Source organism: Leopardus geoffroyi, chromosome C1, assembly GCF_018350155.1.
Source record: "Leopardus geoffroyi isolate Oge1 chromosome C1, O.geoffroyi_Oge1_pat1.0, whole genome shotgun sequence".
NCBI lineage: Eukaryota > Metazoa > Chordata > Mammalia > Carnivora > Felidae > Leopardus > Leopardus geoffroyi.
Genome location: NC_059328.1, coordinates 132,013,421 through 132,031,194, shown reverse-complemented (window position 1 = coordinate 132,031,194; position 17,774 = coordinate 132,013,421). Strand labels below are relative to the sequence as shown.

The window sequence follows — 17,774 nt, the reverse complement described above, 5'->3', positions numbered from 1 at the left end:
TAAAGCAACCCAAAAAGTTTTGAAGAGAGAAGAATGGGAATCCTTTCATAGTCATGCATGTTCTCTCTTTCCTCTGAGTTCCAAATAATGTTAATGGAACAGTCTTTATGCTGCCCCTGTAGAGCCTTTACAGCAGGTATTTAGGGCCCATAGAATAGTCAGAGTCTAGTTTTCCCCACTTACCCTAGTAGTCTTTGGAAGTAGTCTTTGGAAGTAGTCTTTGGAAACTGGGAATGCTCAGGGCTCAGGAAGTTGAGATCTTGGTGGTAATACGGCTGGAGAAACCTTTACCTGTTCAGCCCCAGCCTGGTGCATGCCTGAAGGACAAAATGATCCTGAGGCTCTTTACTCCTCCATTGCATTTCCTAAAGGGCCACATAGTAAATATTTTAAGCTTTGTGTGCCATATTGTCTCTACACAACTATAACGCCTCAAAGTACTAAAAGCAGATGTAGGGAATATGTAAATGAATGGGTGTGACAGTATTTCAGTAAAACTTGATTTACACAAACAAGCAATCAGCTAGCATGCCATAGTTTGTTAATCCCTAATCTCTATCATTAAGCGTACAGTTTAATTTAATCGAAGGTATACCTATAAAGATATATCCATATATGCCTGTATATCATGTATGTGTATAAATATGCATTATATATTAATATTTATAGATACAGAAAAATTTCCCTGTGCAGCTAATTATATATACACATAAATGCATATGTATTGATATATGTAGCTATAGATATGTTTATGTCTATGTGTGTGAGAGAGAGAGAGGCAGAAACAGAGAGTGATAGAGAGTTTCTTGAATAAAGAAGAAATATATTGACTTACATTCTAGTACAGGTACCTCATGTAATTGTGGAGTGAGTACTTTGCATAGTACTGATGTAGGACAGTTGAGTGCTTAAGGAAAATGAGAATAATGAGCTAAGACCTGATGAGTTCAATTTGTGTAAAGGCAATAGCTGTAATCAAATTCTTGATCTATCTTTTCCCATTAAAATCCATGTGGGATAATATCCAAAATAAGAAAAACTCACACAACTCAATAGCAAAAATACAAACAATCTGATTAAGAAAAATGGGCAGAAGAATGGAATAAACATTTTTCCCAAAAAGATATACAGATGGACAACAAACATATGAAAAGATGCTCAACATTATTAATCATCAGGAAAATGCAAATCAAAACCACAATGAGATATTACCTCTTACCTGTTAGAATGGCTCGTGACAAAAGGACAAGAAATAAGTGTTGGAGAGGATGTAGAGAAAGAAGAACACTATGTACTGATGTTGAAAATGTAAATTGGTGCAGCCACTATGGAAAATGGTCTGGAGGTTCCTCAAAAAATTAAAAATAGAAATACCACATAATCGAGCAATTCTGAGTATTTAAACCAACAAAACAAAAATACAAATTTGAAAAGGTATATGGACCCCTATGTTGATTGCAGCATTATTTGCAAAAGGCAAGATGTGGTAGCAACCCAAGCGTCCATCCGTAGGCAAATGAATAAAGAAATACGGTATATTTGTACAATGGAATATTATTCAGCCATCAAAAAGAGTGATATTTGCCACTTGCAACAGTGTGGATGGAACTTGAGGGCCTTCTGCTAAGTGAAATAAGTCAGAAAAAGACAAACATTTTATGACCTCTCTTACATGTGGAATCATAAAAAACAAACTAACAAAACAACCTCATAGAAGTCATATTTTTACATATTCACACCAGAGGATATTGTGTATTGTTCAGTGACTTTAAGAAGCAGCCTACAAAAAAAAAAAAAAAAAAAAAAAAAAAGGAGCGAAAGCAGCAGCAGCAGCAGCAGCCTACTTATTTAGTTTGTGAGGGTAGTTGAGTTCTGGAGAGGGACAACATTGCTATGTTATTTGTGTAAGCACAGCTTTAGTGGCCATACTTATGAGTGGCCATGCTTATGTTGCCTGCTGTCCTGCGTGAGGTTTTTCACCTTAGAATATTCTTTACTTCCACAGATTTCTTCAGTGCTCATCATGTTCAGCTGTTCTGTATCAAGATAATGTTTTTTATCCCTAGGGCCTTTGCCTCATGCCTTGGTTTGGAAGATATCCTCTGGGTTTTTCTACCCCATTTTCTGCAACCATGTTCCTTCTTCCCTTGTACACATATATTAGTTATTAACAAAATTAATATCCACAATAAAAAATGTATTTAAAAAACATGCTCACAGATACAGAGAACAGATTGGTGGTTACAAGAGGTGGAGATGGGAGAAATGGGTAAATTGTATTTCTTTTCTTCTTAGCTTAAATAAATTAAATACATTTTTTTAACAAAATAAAATAGTAGCTAGTAGATGAAAATTTGCTATCAGTAAAAAAAAAATAAAAATAAAGGCCATGTGACCTCAAGCAAATCATTAATCTTCATAAATTTTAGTTTTCCAATATACAAAACTAACTCTACCTAACTTTCAGGGTTATTATGAGGATAAAATACAAAAAGTATATCCCTCAGAATACACCAAAGAAACTCTAAATGAACTTATTCGATAATGCATTTCAAAAAAATAGGAAAACAGGAAAATAATTGCCTGGATGTGGTATTATTTTCTCCTATGTCCTGATACAGAAAATGCTTCCATAGTGCTTATAGTAATGCTTTATCCACTTCAATTTATTTTTTTTATATACCTCTTTGCTTTTATCCCCATAGTATATTCTTATGTATGGTAATTATAGTTACTCTAAGGGGTTCAGTCATCAGATCTCTAATATAACTTAAAGGATTTCTTTTGACATTAAAAAAATATATATATACCTAGTTAAAGTTTCAACTCTCCACTCTGTATCCCTGTATAAACCAGTATACTTTCTGGCTGGCTAGAGTTAAGAATATTGTATTGTATATTTGGAGTTGCTGAAAGAGATTTTAAATATTCTCACCACCATCACACACATACACAAATTCTAACTATATGAGGTGATTGATGTATTCACTAAACTCATTGTGGTAATCATTTTGCAACATATACAATATCAGATCATCATCTTGTACTTTAAACTTACACAATATTATATGTTAATTATATTTCAATAAAATTGGGGAAAAAAGGTTTCTTTCCTGTAGAGATGTTAAGTGTTGGCAAGAGAGCATTAGTTTAACGGTTATGGTTTTATTCCTGCATAGGACACCAACCAATTTTGTCTCAAATAACAAAGAATTACATATACTTTTCCTCTACTTCTTCCATAAAGTAGCTTTATCATCATCATCAAAAAAAAACTATCTGATCCAAAAACTGAGAAAATATTTCAAAATTTATTACATTCTTATAGCCATCTAGATGTCCTTATCTTTATTGTCATTGATTTCTACCTAATTTAAGATAAATGTAATGTTTTGGTAATACAATGAACAATAGATTTTTTAAATCCTCTAATGTTGTTTTCAAAATTTAATCTAGAGACTATTTATTAACTCTTTTAAAGATTTTGTCTATTCTGTGAGTCTATTTTTGTTTTGTTTGATGATTTGTTCTTTAGGTTCCACATGTAAATGGGAGCATACAGTATTTGACTTTCTCTGACTTATTTCATGTAGCATAATGCCCTCTAGGTCCATCTATGTTTTCACAACAGGCACAAGATTGTTCTTTTTTATGGCTGAGTTATATTCAGAAAGTTATACTTTCTAGCTGGCTGTATTTAACAATACTGTATTGTTATGTATGAAGCTGCTGAAAGAGATTTTAAATATTCTCACTGCCACCACATATTTATATTATTTACATTTATTTTTATGTTTATATTTATATATATCACATATTCTTTATGCACTGATCTATCAATGGACACTTATGTTGCTTACACATCTTGGCAATTGTAAATAATACTGCAATGAACATATGGGTGCCTATATCTTTTCAAATTAGTGTTTTTGTTTTCTTTGGATAAATACCCAGAAATGGAATTGCTGAATTATATGGATTTTTATTTTTAATTTTCTGAGGAACCTCCATATTCATTTCCATACTGGCTGCATCACCATCAGCACATGACCATTTCCATTTCTCCACATCCTTGCTAACACTTAATATTTCTTCTTTGTTTGTTTGTTTGTTTGTTTGCTTTTGATACTAGCCATTCTGGCAGGAATGAGCTAATATTTTATTCTGGTTTTGATTTGTATTTCCCTGATGATTAGTGATGTTGAGCATCTTTTCATGTATGTTTTGGCATACATCTGTATATTCTTTGAAAACATGTCTGTCTATTCATGTCCTCTTGCCCTTTTTATTTGAATTCAATATTTTGTTGAGAATTTTGACATGTATGTTTATGAAGGATATTGGGCTGTAATTTTCTCTTTTTTTTTTTTTTTTTTTTTTGCAGTGCCTTTGTCTGGTTTTGGTATCAGAATAATGCTGCCCTCGTAGAATAAATTTGGAAGCATCCCTTCCTCTTTAACTTTTTGGAATAGTTTGAGAATAGGTATTAACTGTTCTTCATATGTTTAGTAAAATGTTTTTTGGGAGGTTTTTGATTACTCATTCAGTTTCATTGCTAGTAATCCTTCTGTTCACATTTTTTCTATTTTTTTTTTTCTGATTCAGTCTTAGAAGATTGTACATTTCTAGGAATTTATCCTTTTTCTTCTAGGTTGTCCAATTTTTTGGCATACAATTATTCTTAGTAGTCTCTTATAATCCTTTGTATTTCTGTGTTGTTAGTTGTAACTTGGACTCTTTGATTTCAAATTTTATGTATTTAGCTCCTCTTTTTTTTCTTGATGAATTTGGCAAAAGATTATGAATTTTGTTTAGTCTTTTTCTTCCTTATTTTTTTTAATGCTTATTTCTTTTTGAGAGAGAGAGAGAGAGGCAGCGTGAGCAGGGGAGGGGCAGAGAGAGAGGGAGACACAGAATCCGAAGCAGGCTCCAGGCCCTGAGCTGTCAACACAGAGCCTGACGCAGAGCTCCAACTCATGAGCAGTGAGATCGTGACCTGAGCCAAAGTCAGTTGCTTAACCTGCTGAGTCACCCAGATGCCTCAATTTTGTTTAGCCTTTTAAAGAACTTTATTTTAGTTGTATTGATCTTTTCTATTTTTTTTTGTCTTTATGTCATTTATTTCTGCTCTGATGTTTATTATTATCTTCCTTTTACTAATTTGGGGCTTTGTTTGTTCTTTTCTGGTTCCTATATATATATATATATAAGATTAGGTGTTTATTTGAAGTTTTCTTGTTTCTCGAGGTAGGACTGCATCGCTTCTAAACTTCCCTCTTAGAACTTTTTTTTTTTTTTGCAGAGTCCCATAGATTTTAGAGTATTTTGTGTCCATTTTCACTTGTCCCCATGTATTTTTTTATTTCCTCTTTAATTTCTTCATTGACTCATTGCTTAGTAGCGTTGTTCAATCTGTACATTTTTGTGAAATTTTACTTCTTCTCTTGTAACTGATTTCCAGTTTCCTACCATTGTGGTAAGGAAAAACTTCTTAAACTTCTTGAGACTGGTTTTGTAGCCTAACATGTGACCTATCCTGGAGAATGTTTCATGTGCACTTGAAAGCAATATATTTGGCAGTTTGGGGATGGAATGTTCTGTATATATCTATGAAGTCCATCTGGTCTAATGTAGTTGAAGGCCAATGTTTCCTTATTTATTTTCTGTCTGGATAATCTATTCATAGATGTATCTGGGGTGTTAAAATCTCCTACTATGACTGTATTACTGTCAATTTCTCCCTTTATGTCTGTTAATATTTACTTTAAATTTTTAGTTACTCCAGTGTTAGGTGAATAGATATTTACAATCGGTATATTCTCTTGGGGGATTGATCCCTTTATCATTATGTCATGTCCTCTTTGTTTCTTGTTATAGTTTGTTTTAAAGTCTGTTTTTGTCTGCTATAAGTATTGTTACCCACATTTCTTTTTGCTTCCATTTGCATGGAGATATCTCTTTCCATCCCTTTACTTTCATCCTGTATGTCTGTAGGTCTGAAGTGACTGTCTTGTAGACAACATAGACATGGAACTTTTCTTTTTTAATCTATTCACCTATGTCTTTTGGAAGGTAGTATGCTCAACATTGTACCACCAATGCCACCCATCCTATGTCTTTTGATTGACACATTTAGTACATTTACATTTGTAGTAATTATAGTAATTATTGATAGGTATGCAATTGCCATTTCGTTAATTGTTTTCTGTTTTTTGTAGTTCGTGTCCTTTTCTTCTTCTCTTGCTTTCTTCCCTTATGATTGATGTTCTTTAGTGTCATGTTTAGATTACTTACTGTTTATTTTTTGTATAATTATATAGGTTTTCATTTGTGGTTACATTGGTGTTCATATATATTACACTATTATATATATATATCATATGTATTATATACATATATATTTCATATATATTATACGTGTGTATATTACATATATGTAATATATAATATATATGTAATATACAGAAGTATATATTACATATAATAAGTCTACTTTAAGTTGAGGGTCCCTTAAGATCAAACATATTCTAAGGGTGCCTGGGTGGCTCAGTCAGTTGGGTGTCTGACTCTTGATTTTGGCTCAGGTCAAGATCACTAGGTTGTGGGATTGAGCCCCACATCAGGCTCTGTGATGGGTGTGGAGCCTGCTTAAGATTCTCTCTCTCTTGGGATGCCTGGATGGCTCAGTCGATTAAGCATCTGACTCTTGATTTCAGCTTAGGTCATAATCTCATGGTTTATGATGAGTTCCAGCCCCATGTAGGGCTCTTCACTGACAGCACAGAACCTGCTTGGGATTCTCTCTCTCCTTTTCTTTCTGCCCCTCCAATGTTTGTGACCTCTCTCTCTCTTTTTCTGTCTCTCAAAATAAATTAATAACCTTTCAAAAAAGACAAAAAAAAAAAAAGATCATTTCTCTCTCTCTCTGCCCCTCTCCCCAACTCACTCATGCTCTCTTTCTCTAAAATAAAAAGGGGCAGCTGGGTGACTCAGTCAGTTAAGTATTTGACATTTGGTTTTGGCTCAGGTCATGATCCTGAGGTTTGTGGGTTCAAGCCCCATATCAGGCTCCACACTGACAGCATGGAGCTTGCTTGGGATTCTCTCTCCATTTCTCTCTGCCCCTCCTTTGCCTGCTCTCTCTATCTCACTCTCAAATAAATAAACTTAAAAATTTTTAAATAAAATTAAAAAATACAAAACACATTCTAAAATACTGTTATTACTATCTAACCATGTTTTATAGTTTTGAGGTCATACTTTACATCTTTAAATTTTGAGTATTTTTTTAATATTATTTTTGAGAAATAAAGAGGAGCAGAGAGAGAAATAGACAGAGGATCTGAAGCAGGCTCTGCATTGACAGCAGCGAGCCCAGTGTGGGGCTCAAACTCGTGAACTGTGAGATCTCATGACCTGAGCCAAAGTCAGATGCTCAACCAACTGAACCACCCAGGTGCCCCTGTGTATTCTTTAACTAATTGCTGTACCTATCGTTGATTTTATTCCTTTTGTCATTTACCCTTCATACTAGCTTTATAAGTGGTTGATCTACTACCTTTATTATATATTAACTTTACTAAGAGTTTTTTTTCTTTTATAATTTTCTTATGTCTAGTTATGGCCTCTTCTTTTTAAAGAAGTCCCTCTGTCGGCTGCCTGAGTGGCTCAGTCAGTTAAGCATCCAATTCTTGATTTCGTCTTAGGTCATGATCTCATGGTTCATGAGATCAAGCCCTCGGTTTGGCTTTGTGCTGACAGCATGGAACTTGCTTGGGATTCTCTCTCTGCCCCACTCTCTCTCAAAATAAATCAATAAACATTAAAAAATAAGAGGTCCCTTTCACATTTTTTGTAAGGCCGATTTAGTTGTGATGAGCTACCTTGACTTTGTCTGAGAAACTCTTTATCTCTCCTTCAATTCTGAATTAAAATCTTGCCAGGTAGAGTATTTTTGGTTGTAAGGTTTTTTGTTTTTGTTTTTGTTTTGTTTCTCCAGCACTTGGAATATATTGGGCTACTCCCTTCCAGCCTACACATTTTTTGCTGAAAAATTCACTGATTGTCTTAGGGTTACCTTGTATGTAACTAGTTATCTTTGTCATATTGCTTTTAAGATTCTCCATTTTTAAATTTTGATATTTTAATTATAACATGTCTTGGTGTAGACTTCTTTGGGTTCATTTGGTTTGGAGCTCTCTGATTCCTGAACCTAGAAGTCTGTTTCCTTTCCTAGATTAGGGAAGTTTTAGCTATTAATTCTTAAATGTTTGTATTATATTCTTCAGTTCTGATTTCTAAAAGTATACTCTCTGTCTCTTTCTTAAAGTTCTCATCGTTTTCATCCTTTCTTCTGAGTTCTGTGAGTGTCTTTATGACCATTACTTTGAACTCTTTATTAGATAGATTGCTTTTCTCAATTCAGTTTAGTTTCTGTTTTGGTTTGTTTTGTTTTTTCCTCTGAGGTTTCCTCTTTTTCTTTAATTAGAATATATTCCTCTGTCTCCTCATTTTGCCTGACTCTCTGTGTTTATTTCTATATATTGGGTAGATCAACTATATCTCCTAGTGTTGAAAGTAGTGGCTTTATGTGGAAGGTATCCTATGGAGCCCAGAAGAACATTCCCCTCTGGTCACTGGAATCAGGTGCTCCATTGGTTACCCCTGTGTGCCATTTTCTTGTGGCTGAGTTGAGACTGCTGTGGGCACACTTGTGGTTGTCTCTCACACCCTGGAGTAGGAGCCATTTTGGGGGTAGCACCAGTCCAGGCTGAGGCCACCTGCAGGATGCCGCGAGGGGGAGCTGCTTTGAGGGTGTGCTGGTCTTAGGCAATGCTGCCCGCTAGGTGCAGGAGCATGGGAGTTGCATTGGGGTGTCATCATTCAGCTGAGGCCACTCAGTAAATGCAGTGGTGTAGGAACCACTTTAGAGGGAGTGGGTGTGCTGTCTTGGCCATCTCTCTCTCTGTTTCAGTGCAAATGCAGTGGAAACAGGACTTAGATGATTCCAAATTTTCCATTATTGCATTTATCTTAGTTTCATTAAAATTATTATAATAAGGAACCTCAAAATTTCAGGCCAATGAAAAAAATACTTAATAGCTATTTATAAAAGTGTCCCTTCCCCTACTTCCTTCTGAAAGCCATAAAAGTGCCAACTAATATTTCTCCCCCATAATCCCTCCTTAAAGACACAGTGATTATTTTTCAAGATAATGATTTTTCCAGGCTACCTATGTCACAGATTTCTTACTTGAAGATAAGCTGAACAATGTTTTATTTTAATGTAGTAAGTGGAAGAAGACTGATCTCTGTGCATACTGGCTTGTGGGTGGATTGTTGTTTGTTTGTTTGTTTGATTTATTTGTTTGTATGTTTTCAAGACTGTTCCAAGGCAAATGTAGATACTAGCACTTAACTCATGACACTGTTCCTAAAGTCCTCTTTTATAGAAAAAGAAAACTAGTTTTTTTTTTCTTTTTTTAAATAATCCTCTGTGTATGAATTTAAGGTCTTCAGAATAAGAAAAGGTGGGAGGTAAATTAATAATTGCAATTCTGTTTTGAATATAAGATTTGACCTCGATATTAAGAATTATAATTGAAATGTAAATATTTATTTTGGTATTGTTAGCCATCTTTGAATAAACATATATTTTATCCACTTAACTAGATTTAAGGACATGGCTCATCTTTTCTACATATTTAAATTCACAGTGACTTCTAATTTTCACAAAATTAGAAAACATTATTTGTGTTGATTTTAACTGTTACTTGTTTTTATACCTAATAATGAACACTCCCCACCTCACCATTTCTGCCAGATGATTCTCTAAGCACACCTTTGAACATTTTCATTTTTGATTTCACTGAAGGTACTTGATGAGACAACTTATTTTAGTTTTAAGCATTTTTTTTTCCTTTTTAAGGCAAAATTTATTCATGAATTCTGTTTTTAGGTCTCAATTTAGGCTTCTGAAATAAACCTGAACCAATCAGTTTTTCTTTCTTTCTTTTTTTTTTCCTCTGAAAAATACTTCAAATACTTAGTGAAATTCTTAGTTAAAATTGTCATTTTCAAGATAGACATTACCACTTCGGTTAAGTTAATTTACTTTGTACAATACTTTTGCATACACGAGATATAATTCAAGTCTCCATGCAGTTAAGGAAACAGTTAGGATCTGACCTTTCTATAGATGTCACATGGATTTAGGGCTAGAGTTAGTCTTTACCAAAAAAGGCAGAATTTTCTATGTCTTTGTTTACTTTAATAATGGTATTATCTAAGAAAATTGCTTGGTTAAATGGCCCTCCATGATGACCTGACCGTGATAATTTGAAATGCAAAGAAAACACTGAAAAATTTTTGTTTTCCTGGGTGTATGTAACCCATCCTCCAATAAATAACACATAAAAACTCAATTTTCATTACCTTCAGTCTTTATGTTCTATTACTTTACCATGTTCATCGGATAAAGGCATAAGTATGGGTCCAAAGTTACCTCATTCTTTTGCCAGTTATCAGGATCTTGTCGTTGCTATGCCATAGTGTTTGTGGTCAGTGACATGGAATTATCATTAAATTGTATACTTTACAGTATCCACTGTCTCTTATGTTTTAATTATTATTTTGTAACCATAATATGAGCTATTTATTCCTGAATGCCATTTTATAAATTGTCTTAAATTTCTGGATATCTATTATACCTTTAATTGCCTATTTTAATGATTAATTAGCTGTTTTTGTAATCTGTTTCTAATATAGCCGTAGAACTATAAGACTAAGAGTATAAGTGGGGAGCTAGGTCATCTCTTGTTGTCTTTAGAAAAGGTCAAAGATGCAACCTGGCTTAAGTTTAAAAATTTAATAGCAAGATATTTCCCTTGAAGAAAAGAATCATATTTACTCTGAAAAAATATTCTAGGAATATATAGCCTAATGCTATAGAAGTCTTACAACACTAGAAACTATCTTGTTATATGATTACTGTTGAATAAACAGAACAGTTTTTCTGATACCCTATCCATTTAGGACTTTTGGTTTTTCTCAGTTATATCTTTTAACTAACTTATATGTAGAAATGTTTGACCAGTATCAATTGTTAATTTGAATTGTGCCTGTGCCTTTTAGTTGAAGCCTTAGAAATCAAAGGATACCTTTTAGAGAAGATTTCTTCTTAGATTCTCATAGAAGCTAAGTTCTCCATATCTGAATAATTCCTATGTAGCCAGTTGAGATCATTCATTAGACTTCAATTGAGCATCTGTGCTTGTTCCTTCTGTGTGTGTGTGTGTGTGTGTGTGTGTGTGTGTGTGTGTGTTTCCTATTCATTCCTCACTCCTATTTTGCTATCCTTGGGCAACCATACTAATGTGATTGATATATATCTTTTGAATTTGTATATAGTTTTTTAAAACAGTTCAGCAAACCAACGTAATGAATTTTATTTTTTATATTTTGGCATGTATTGTAAAAGGCACTGCAGAAATGTATGATAGGGAAAACCATGGGATTAAAAGGAATGACATTTAGGAAGTAGAAAGTAAAGTTATGAAGGTTTAAAACTTCTTTGAAAGACTTAAGATTCTGACCATGAAATATCAAGTAGAGACATGAAACATTTCAACCTGTAAAGTCAAAAATGTAGAGACAAGGCAAAATCAAGGAGTGGCCAGAGAAATAATAATTGCAGAAAAGAACATTTCCTTTGCATAATTGTGTGGGTTTTTTTTTTGTTTGTTTGTTTGTTTAGTTTTGGGTGAAACAAATGACAGCAAAGAAATGCAGGTGGAATGAGAGAGGGAGAGACAGAGAGAGAGAGATAGAGAGAGAGAGAGAGAGAGAGAGATCAAATGTCCCCAGGGAAACTGTTATTTACTGCATTGTATCTTAAAGCTTTTAATATTCTCATGCACATTGTAAATCTTCAATGAGGAAAATAGCAGAGTGTTTTGTTTTCTGTTTTTGAAGTAGGCTTCATGCCTAGCGTGGAGTCCAACCAACATGGGACTTGAACTCACGACCCTGAGATCAAGACCTGAGCTGAGATCAAGAGTCAGACACTTAACCAACTAAGCCACCCAGGCACCCCAAGAAAACTATTTTTTAAAGATTGTGTACTACGGGCTTAAGCATTGTAGAAATTTGAAAAATACTGGTGTATGACTTACAAATCATTTAGTTCATCAAGGGAAAATTATGTAATCCATAACTAATCAGTAGATCAGGGGAAAAAATCTTTTCAAAAATTAGAAAAAATCAGTAAAAAAAGGTCTGTTTTTAAAAATAAATTTAACTTTTGAAATTTAATTATCTACTAATATTTACTTTAAAAAATTCATCCATAAGTTTAATTTCTTGCCAAACTCTTAGTTAGGTTTTAATATTCTATTTTACCCTAGAGTGAGGTCATGATAAAATGGAAGCATACATGGTTTAAGTCTGACTTGTACTGATATAAATATAATAATTTGTTGAGTTTTTGTAACTTAAATTTTTTTTAATATTTATTTTTGAGACAGAGAGAGAGAGAGAGAGAGAGAGGTAGTGAGGGGGAGAGAGAGAGGGAGACACAGAATCTGAAGCAGTCTTCAGACTCTGAGCTGTCAGCACAGAGCCTGACGCGGGGCTCAAACTCATAAACAGTGAGATCATGACCTGAGCTAAAGTCACATGCTCACCTGACTGAGCCACCTAGGTGCCCCAGGTTTTTCTAAATTTAAATACCACATTAACTTGCATGGGATTCTACCTACATATTTATTGAGGAAGGCATTCTCTGTTTAACAGTATACAATTTAATATTCCTGGCTGATACAGTTATTAGGACAAAAATTTAAAAAAATGAAAAAATGGGTAATAATTTCATTCCGTTTCAGTTTTATTTCTGTTCTGTATCTGTCATTTTTGTTGTTCCAGTAGCTGAAACAATAACTAACATTAACAGGGGCTAAGACGAGGTGATTATAGCCTTTCTCCCTCCAGTAATCCTGTAAGTGTTAATCATTTCTTGGAAGGCATCAGCTACCTGAGTGGCACAAACCTTTCCAAAAGAAATGCTGTTCATGTTCCTAGAAATTGCAATTCTGATGTTTCTTATTTTTGACATTCTTTGAGAAACTTTGTCCAAAGTTTTTTTTCAGAGTATATTCCAAAGCAAAAATACTAAGTCCTAAGATACATCTTTAGAATGAGAAGGATATGGGATAATCTTCCTACTAAACAAATATATTCTGGTGATATCAACTCTTTTGACTAAAAATAGGAAAACAAGTTTAAAAAAACACTAGTCAATTATAGGTAATATCAATCACAAGTATATTAGATATTTTACTTTTTTATAGCACCAAATATTTTTCTACTTATTAAATCAATTATTTCATTCCATAAGTGAATAAAGACATTTATCATCCTTTCTTCTTTCCTTCCTTCCTTCCTGTATATCTTTCTATCAAATCTTTATTTATGTCTATGATATCTACTCTTTTGATAATATCATTTTAATGATACTATGAAATCTACAGAAGTCTGGACTCTGAAAATTATAGAATAGTTTTAATGCCTAGAAAAGTGAATTTTCTCACAAGTTTGAATTACTTAGTCAAGTCAAAATCCTGTCACTAAAGAACAGGCATTGTGATTTTAATTTTTAAAAGATGTAAAATATTTGGATTTAAAAAAATTTAATTTTTGGTTTAAAATCAACATCAGCTTTAGCAGTCACTAAAAGTTTTAGTGAAGTGAAAAATTTTCCACCATTAACTGGAACAATCTGTAGATTTGGAAACCAAGGCCCAAAAAAACTACATTATTTTCTAATGTTTCTGTGTATTGTATCTAATGCTAATTAGTATAGTTTCCAACTCTCTATGAGAGCCAATAACCTTTTTTTTAATTAAAAAAAATGTTCTGTAACATTCCCATTCCTATTCTAAAATGAAATGTTGCATTATACCTATCTTTTTTTAATTAAAAAAATTTTAATATTTATTTTTGAGAGAGAGAGAGACAGAGCATGAGCAGGGGAGGGGCAGAGAGAGAGAGAGAGAGAGAGAGACAGACAGACAGAATCCAAAGCAGACTCCAGGCTCTGAGCTGTTGGCACAGAGCCTGATGCAGGGCTGGAACTCACGAACTGTGAGATCATGACCTGAGCCAAAGTTGGACGCTCAACTTTTTTTTTTTTTTTTTTTTTTTAATTTTTTTTTTTTTTTAATTTTTTTTTTTTTCAACGTTTATTTATTTTTGGGACAGAGAGAGACAGAGCATGAACGGGGGGAGGGGCAGAGAGAGAGGGAGACACAGAATCGGAAACAGGCTCCAGGCTCCGAGCCATCAGCCCAGAGCCCGACGCGGGGCTCAAACTCATGGACGGCGAGATCGTGACCTGGCTGAAGTCGGACGCTTAACCGACTGCGCCACCCAGGCGCCCCAGTTGGACGCTCAACTTACTGAGCCACCCGGCACCCCATGTTATACCTATATTTATAGATAAATTTTCTACACTCAATTTAATACATAGATTATGATATAAAGGAGTTATGAGAAGTAATTTATAATAAAATAGGACATAGTTCAATATATAAATGTACAAACTAAGGGAGGAAATGGAAAGAAGTGATTAGATACTCTTTTAAATTGGTAATATGTTCTTGATAATTATGTAAGCACAGCGAAGTGAAGTCATCCCTCAATTTGTGTAGAAGTTGCATTTCTTGAAAGTAGTAAGTGATTAATAAAGGGCTCTGTAAAAAAATACTTTTGTACATATGTAAAATTGAGTTCAAGTCTAGATTCACATAATTGTAAATACATTTGCACCGTTGTAAATATCTCATAGAACATTTTAAACTTGGCTGAGTCTCAGTTCCTTTTACAACACTGCCTGTATATTGCAGTACAACCAGATTCCTGGTCCCTGACCACTGAATTTCCTAGTCAAATGCCTCCTATGTCTCTGTCCAACTCCCATCCCACAATCAAGTGAAACCCAACCAAAACTTTCCAAAACTCACAGAAGGGATGGGACTGCTTCCATTGAGAACCACTAAGATAAGAAATTGTTTTAAAGTGAGAAATGTAGAAAGGTCTCCTGGCAGCAAGTTATCTTTCTTTTCTATCTAGAATGCCTCAAACACATGGGATTCTGCACCTATGAACAGCTATAAGGACGACAGACAGAAAATAGAATGGATGTTTGTTGCCAGAAGCATTCTGTGAACCCCAATTTCAACAGATTAGCTAACGGAATATAAATAACTGATGCTCACTGTTGCCAGTTACATAACAGACATTGCAGTTGAGTACGTTACAAATAAGCCCATTGACTAGTGAATATTGAAGGGGCTACTGAAGCTCAGGTTTTTTATTATTGTTGACACTTCCTTGAATTCAAGCAATACAGTTTAATGTTCAGATTATTATATCAGTATTGGCTTTTGTATATTTTAATTTTTCTTGGTCATGAATAGCTATTCAAATTATAACCTGAATTTAACTTTCTAATGTTTAAGAATAGTGAGTTAATGGAAAAGGTGATAAAACGGTAAGAAGAAGACAGAATTCTATGAATCCATTACAAATGATGACATAAAATATATATTCATTCCATGGAGAGATTTATTATATATTAATGGAAAAAAATAGAACAAATTAATACACTCCTCACTCAGACTAGGTCTCTTGAGATCTTTCTATTTCTTGTTATGATGAGTGATTCTCCATTGAGCCTGGGCATTGTTTTTTCATTGTATGAAATTCTGCATCTTATTTAAGCCTTTTGTTTTAACTGGATTTCCCTGATATCACTATGACATAGGAAGGTGAGGTCTTGCCTTGTTAGTGCCAGGTGAAGTAGAAGCTACAGTCCCCCGCTCAGCCTGTATTGACACCTAAGGCACGATCGTGTGTCTCTTTACTTCTGGACAAAGATGGGAGTGACAACTTCCAGCTGGTCTCCACTGTCACCACTGTGGATTAGCTTAATTATTCCTGGACGATACTAAAAGTCCTAATTCTCCATTAGGCTTCTTCGGACAGTAGTCTTGCAGAAGAGGGGAGGGCACCTCACTACAGCCAGATGTGAGTCTAAGCACAGGCTGTCCACGTGGCCTTTAAGCTGTCCACTTGGCCTTTGCTGGTGTGGGTGTGTATGGGTCACAGTTTTTTATGTGGTGTTTGGATTGAATAGAGCCATCTAGTTATAATCTTTTCTGGTCTTTTGCCTAGAGAGAGGAGGCTTTTGTCATTGTTTGTCTATGCGTATTGGCATTTCTGAGTTGTTAGCTTCCTCAGTTCCAAGTCTGGGTTATATGAGGCAAAAATAAAGCCCAGGGAACTCATCCACATATTGTTTCTTAGTCCCAAGTTCACTAGCTGTGTTGCCTTCTTCTCTCTACTTTTGTCTTCTTACATTTGTTATATATGTAATTTCCAGGTTTTTAGTTGTACTTAGTGAGAAGAATCAAAAAAATATGTCTAGTGCATCTTCTCAGAAGCAAAAGTCAGTGCCTATAGATTTATAAAAACTCAGAATAGAAAAATGGAAATACCTTATTTATTGTTTTATAAAATGTTTTTAAAGATAAAAGTCATGTTCCACAAATTTCTAAAACAACAGAATGTCTATGTTTTGCCAGTGGGCTTAAATGGGATAAGATTTATTAAAGTACACATGATATGCCATAACTTACCAGAGCCCAAAGACACTGAAACAGTGGTTCACCATGAGACCTAAATATTGTAGAAATAAAGATGGTGGATTGTGCTGTCTACATTTTATCATCTGTAACCAGGATGGATACATTTATCACAGAGTGAATACAATGAAGTTTATATGATGATATGACATTGCCAAATACCAGTATCTGAGAAAGAATGAGAAAGGAGTGAAAAGAAGTCTGAAAGTGATGTTTAATGACACTGGTTTAAGTCCTGAATCTGGTTCTACAGAGATGTGATCTTTAGCAATTAACTTAGTCTTTTGAATCACAGTGTCTACATTTTAAGCTATGTTTAAATTTTTCTTCCAACCCTAACTTCTTGTGATTCTGCCATTGATTTTGTGGAACTCAAATAGGTGAGCCTTCGGACACATCTTTTGACATATTAATAAGTATAAAATATTATGCCATATCTTGATTATTTTATTCACTCAGACAATCTTAGCTGCAAAATAAAACTTACCACCTCTCACAAAGCAGTATGACATAGCAGAAATAAATAAGTTTAGGTGATAGAGATAGACATCGGTCTAAAACTCGGATCCTTAACCTGTGGTTTAGTTTAGTTAAGACATTTTCTTCTTAATCTTTCTATGTCTTACTTTCTCCTGTAAAATAGAACTGATAATTTATGCCTCATAGAGGGTATTTTGAGGATTTAAAGTAGTATACGCAAAGTGGTACCTAACAAATGTAAACAAATGCTAAATTTTATAAAATTCTCCTTCAATAATGCAAGTTAAAAAATATACCCAATTTAAAAGTTTGTAACTGCATTCACCACTCACATGTACATTTGTTTGAACATGAGTTATATCAATTAGAATAAATCATAAAGTGCCTCATTGCTTCTTCTATAGGATCACTAACATCTCAAGAATAGAATTCATTTTCATCTTTGTATTTCCAAAAGCAAATAACCCAAAGTCTGGTGCATTGGTATATTCAGCAAATATTTGCTGAAGCAATGAGTAAATAGATGAATAAGCTAAAGAGAAATTAAAATAATGTTTTCCTAAATAAAATAAAAAGTAAACAGCTTTACAAAAA

At 34.0% G+C, this 17,774-nt stretch overlaps 1 protein-coding gene across 4 annotated transcripts in view; it reads left to right on the top strand.

The window, feature by feature from the left end:
• The window catches only part of LRP1B (LDL receptor related protein 1B), a 1,910,230-nt gene that overhangs the window by 1,551,658 nt on the left and 340,798 nt on the right, over positions 1–17,774 (top strand). The gene's annotated exons all lie outside the window — the stretch shown is intronic.